Source organism: Physeter macrocephalus, chromosome 9 (assembly GCF_002837175.3).
Source record: "Physeter macrocephalus isolate SW-GA chromosome 9, ASM283717v5, whole genome shotgun sequence".
NCBI lineage: Eukaryota > Metazoa > Chordata > Mammalia > Artiodactyla > Physeteridae > Physeter > Physeter macrocephalus.
The window spans coordinates 86,333,346-86,339,158 of record NC_041222.1 but is presented as its reverse complement, the minus strand read 5'-3'; positions in this window follow the sequence as shown (position 1 = coordinate 86,339,158).

The window sequence follows — 5,813 nt, the reverse complement described above, 5'->3', positions numbered from 1 at the left end:
CCCAGCATCCTCTGCACTCCGCGCCCGCACTTGCCCCCAAACCCCTTCGTCCTGCTCCTGGACTCCCGCCCCCGAACTCCTGCTCCGGTCTTCCTGCCTCCCTTGCCTGCCCCCACAGTCGAGGCCCCCCTCTGGTGGGTCCTAGGCATTCTCCCATGGCTTCCCGCCTCTCGCCTCCCTCCGCAGTCCCCCTGGGCTTGGCTTGCCCCTCCGCCTCTGCCCCAGAACGGCCTTCAGATCCCTGCGCTCCTCCTGAGCTCCTGGCTGCCGACCCAGGGGCTCAGGACCCAGCCGGCAGGTCCAAACCGGGTCCGGGGTTGGGCTTGGGCAGGGCGCACTGAGGGCGAGGGTTTGGCAGGTTATTGTTACCGTCATCATCATTATCATAATTGTCGCCATCATGATCATTTTTGGTTGGAACTGACTGACCACCAACTTGAGGGGTAACATCTGGCAACATTTTGGTTTGGACCCTGCGCCTTCCACCTCCCTCGTGCTCTGGGCTTCCAGAGCAGAGGCTGTTCCCCGGGGGCACACACGCTCCGAATCCCCAGACCCGCCCTGGGTACAAGAGCTCCAGATCTTCCGTGGCACACCTCAGGGATTCGCCCCTTTTGTGTGGATAAATGAGATAATCTATGCGAAGAGCTTCCGAAGGAATTGAAAGAAGAATTCCGAGGGAGGGGACTACCAAATCTATTGGACACGGAAAGTGAAGGTCCTGAGTAAGTGAACACAGCAACCGACCCTGGAAGCTTCTATCGGGAGGGAGAAAGAAAGAGAACGAGAGAACGGGGGAGGAGGAAAAGGAGAGAGGCAAGAAAAAGGAACCAGAAGGCCTGCTATCCAAAGCAAGGCTGTGCATTCCTGGGCAGACCGGACAGGCACTGCAGGGGTCCCTGGAGCAAGTTGAGGAATCTTGGGGAAAGTCTCCCTCAGTTACCTGTCTTGTGATTTGCCCTCTTGCCTCCAGAGGAAGAGCCCCAAGCATCCGTCCCCTAGAGCTGGGAGCAAATGCTTATTAGGGGTGGCATTGAGCCCTTAGAGGCAGAGACAACAGAGTGCAAGTTGCCCGCGCTTTTGCTGACCTTCTCAGCTGTTCCCTGTTGAGAAACCCCAGCCCTGGAGAAAAAGTGGCGGGGCGGGGGGCGGTACTGCAGAGCTCTTGCTGACCCCTGGGGCTCAGTGGAGGGCTGGTGCTGCCCTGTCCTTGTTTCCACTTAATCTGCTGTACTCTGCCTGCACTGCTGTGAGACCTCTCCAGTATGGTAGCCTTCCAAGCTGGCTCAGGGTGTCTTGTGCAAGCTTTGAGAAGCCATTTCTGCCCCAAATTACAAGGAGACCCTTATAATTAAGGTTCCTTAATCTTTCCACTCCTACGGCACCAAGTCAGGAAAAGTAGTGGAGAGACTATGCATCTTCAGCCACTCACCGTGGCCAGGGTAACCAGATAGGGTACTGGCCACCGTGCTTACACCTGACCAAAACAGTCAGTTAGTTCATCAACAAATCTATTCATTTAGTTGCGTCACACTACGAAAAATGCACTACTAGGTTACTGGCTGAAGTCTGTTTTGATTGGTGCCCGTGTCTTCATTCACTGGACAAAGTCTGAATTCCAGACATTACTAGGGCAACCTTGAGGTCTAGTGATGCCTCCGAAAGCAGCCTCAGGACCTGGACTCCAGAAGGCTGAAAAACAGTGGGACTCTTTACTGTAAATGTCCCAAGGGAGACCAGAGGATTCCTGAAACTCCTCTTTTGTTAAGACTCCTTTTTCCCAAAGATTCCCCACCCTGAGAAGCTCTCTCCAAACACAGTCCTCTTGTTGGCCCACTGTGCACCCCTGCTTGCTCCCCCCTCCATGGGCCCCAAAGCTCAGTCACTGGGCCCTGACTGGAGGGCCCTTTGTGCCCTCACACAACCTCTAGAAATCATATTCTCTCATAACTTCTCTGGAGAGAACCAGCTCTCCCTGAGTCTGTTGAATAAAAATTTCCCCCTCTGCAGCGACAGCTCTTTACAGAGGAATGGTGGCTCATAAATGTAGACGGAATGGGAGAATTAGGAAGTTCCCATTGTTCACCTCTCGCTGAAATAATTGAGTTGAACCAGGTGAATTCATGCACAGCACGGTGAAAGAGTGGAGAATTGGTGAAACACACAATGCTAACTGGAAAAGGAAGAACATTCTCTGTTTTTAATGGAGACATCTGGCTGTCAGGGGCTCAAGGAGGGATCAGACTTAGCATCTCTCATACTGGATCAACCTGATATTATGGGATCCACAATCCAGCACACCTCACCAATGCTGTGTTCTTGCTAGAAATGCTAAAATTCTGTCAGAGGTCAAGCCTGTGACCTTCACTTCCGGTTTACGGGAAAGAAGGGCTTAAACAGCAGGGTAAATGACGCCAGGGAGAAACGATCAGACACGTCCAGAGAGCAGGGCATTCTGTATCAATTGGCGTGGTCTCCTCAAAAATGTCAGTGTCAGAGAAAGAATGGGAATGGTTCTAGTACAAAAACAGCTAAAAAGAAGCGACATTCATAACAAACATGGACCCTGATCAAGTCCTGGGTCCACTAACCAGCATTAAAGAATTTGGAGGACGTTTCGACATGATGGTGTATTGAATGCTACTGTAGAATTATTGTTCGTGTTATTAGGTGTGATAATAGCACACTACTTGTCTAGAATGACCTTATTTTTAGGAGATGCCTGCTGAACTATTGAAGAGTGGAATGTCTTGATACCTTAAACTTGTTTTTAAATAATTCAGCAAAAACAGTATGTACACATAAAGCTGATGTGACAAAATGTTAGCAGTTATGGGATTTCAGGGGTAGATGAGGGGAGTTGTACGAGGGGCTCCCCTTCTCTACGTGCTTGAAATTTTCCCATAGTAAAAAGTTGGCGAAAAATAAAATGTCAGGTACTAAATAATTTTTAAAATTTGTCCATGTCTGTCTCAAACTATCAAATCAAATCTAGGCTTATGGGAATAAAATCAAAAGATAGGATGATTTATATCTGTATACTTTTGCAAACCACATGGCCCCAAACTTGAACATCATTTGAGCAAATATATATTATGATATATTGATATCTGTAATATAATATTATATACTAATTTGTAATTTTTAAAAAGGAAATACATTTTATTTTCCCAACACATTAGTGCCTGCAGCCTGGCATGCAGGTACCACTTGGTTAAAAGACATCCAGTTTTAACACTCTAACCCACAAGGAAGCCTTCCCCAGCAGAGCTGAGACATTGCAGGAGCCGACTGCAGGAACGGAGAAGCTGGGAAGGCCAGACACTTGTGCCTATAAATGCACCTTCTTTCACCCCTGTTTCCTCCCTCCCAGCCTCTGCCTCTTGGATCTCTGTCTTGCTTTTAGCTTGAGTAATTGTGCCTGCCACTTTTTTTGGGTTTCAGAGGCCGATCCTCAAGCATACAGACAGGACAATGTGGTGTGAGTTCACACATGTGGACAAGTCTGTGGCAGGAGCCCTGGGCAGGGCGTAGGGTAGGCTGGATGGGCCACAGGGAAGGGAACCTGGTAGAAAAGAACCCTTGGGGAGCCCTGGGTAGTGTTGGGGACTGAGGTCTTGTGGTTCTCTAACAGATCACCACGATGGAAGTCATTTACAAAGTGCTGGAGAGAAATAGCTCTGAAACATCGATCTGGATTGGATTTGCAAAAATGAAACTTGAACTTTTGTACCTAACAACCCTGGCTGGGGCCAAGTGAAGCCTCTGACTAGCTATCCGAACTCTTTCCCAATAAGTATTCATTTGTTGACAGAGACACCTACACCTGGACCTCACGACTTTGTGACTTCACAGTTAGTACATCATCTGTCCCCATCTTTATGCCTCATGCATCCCCTTTCTCCACTCACACTGTCAGTTAAGGACAACAGAGATTCCAAGAATTGTTCTCTTCACATTTCATATTTTATAAAGATGTCTCTGATATTCAGACACCTGACTAGTGTGTGCATGTGTGTTCATGTAACTGTGTAACTGTGTGTATGTGTTTGCATGTGTATGGGTGTATAGGGGTGTATGTGTGTGTGCATGCACGTGTGCATATATGTGTGTGTGCACATGTGTGTTTGTGTGTGCGTGTGTGTGCTGCAGAAGGACTGTACTCCTGGTGAGGGAGGTAATGTGTCTGACCATCCCTGGAAGATAGGCCGATGGACCTTGTAGTATAATACAAAATAAATATTTGGTCTTTGCTCCTGGTTCTTGGCACAGAGCTCCTAAAATCCCTGAATTTACTGTCTTTTACATGCTAATGAGATGGCTGGTGGCTGGGCCCTAGATAGGTTCAGGATGGGGGCTGGTTAGCAAAAGAACCAACCATGTGATTACAGGGTTGGAACTTTCAGCCCCATTCTGGGGAGAGGAGAGGGGCTGGAGCTGGAGTTAATCACCAAAGGCCAATGATTTTATCAATGAAGCCTAGATAATGAATCCTCCATAAAAGCCCCTAAACAACTGAGTTTGGGGAGATTCTGGGCTGGTGAACACAGCTATGTGCTAGGAAGATGATACACCCAGAGAGGGCATGGAAGCTCCAAGCCCTTTCCCCATACCTTGCTCTATGCATCTCTTCCATTCGGCCTTTCCTGAGCTGTATCCTTTATAATAAACCAGTGACATAAGTAAAGTGTTTCCTTGAGTTCTGTGAATTGTTCCAGCAAATGACCAAACTTGAGGAGGGTGTGGAACCTCCAAATTTGTAGTCAGCCGGGCAGAATATTCAGTGGGAGCAGATAGACAGGGAAATGTGAACTCAGCCTGGTGGGGTGGTGGGGTGAGGGTCTAGCGCGTTTGTGTGTATGCCCACGTGGTGTGTTTTCAGCGGAAGCCCGTGTGCTCTGAAAGCAAGAGGAGAAAGGGTGGTCTGGAAGGCACCCCACTGGGTGGAGGCACCCTTGATTCTCTCCATTGTTTTGATGAGGAGAGCTGTCTGAGGGCTCGCGGCGATGTCGGCACTGAATCCCACAAACAGGGTATCCCGGTCTCCGGCAGCCTGATGCTTTGAGTCAAAGTAGTCCAAAAACGTGCCCTTCTTGCTGGATGCTGCGCCTGGGAAACGGTGGTGGGGGCTGGCTTGCTGGAGAAGCGCTTTCCGTTCCTGCAGGACTGTTGATATATACAGTCTGGGGGTGTAATTCAACAAAAAGGCTGCCCCAGTTGTGTTCATCCAATCGTTCAGATAGCACGCAGTGGATGGGGTTTTCGTGCACACCTGTCCGCCCTCTGCTTGGACCGGTTCTGTGTATTCCTCCCACGCCCCTGGCTTTTTGAACAAGTGTCTGCAGCATTGTTGAATAACTTGGCTTTTTCTTGGCTGCGGAAGGGTCCGTTGGTGATGGGGTGGAGAGAGAGGGTGGTGAGATGAACTGCAACAGTAGTTGCCAATTTCCTCCCTCCTCCACCATCAGACACTATGGATCTTAAGCAGAAAGGGCTGAAGGAGTTTGGTTGGGGGCAGTAAGAACAAATACCAGCATTGACTTGGTGCTTACTCCTGCTAGGCACTGTTCAAAGAGCTTCACACAGAGTAACTCCTTAACCCTCAGAACAACTCTAGGAAATGAAAACCAATACCATCCCATTTTTCAGATGAGGAAATTGAGACACAGAGATAATCATACATTTGCCCAAAGTCTCATAGCTGGTAAGTAGCAGAGTTGGAATGCCCTGTCTGTTTGGAGTTTGCTGATTTATTTTAGCACTTTGGAGGTTGCAACCCTCCTGAAAAACATAGGCTGGGCTTTATGCATGGA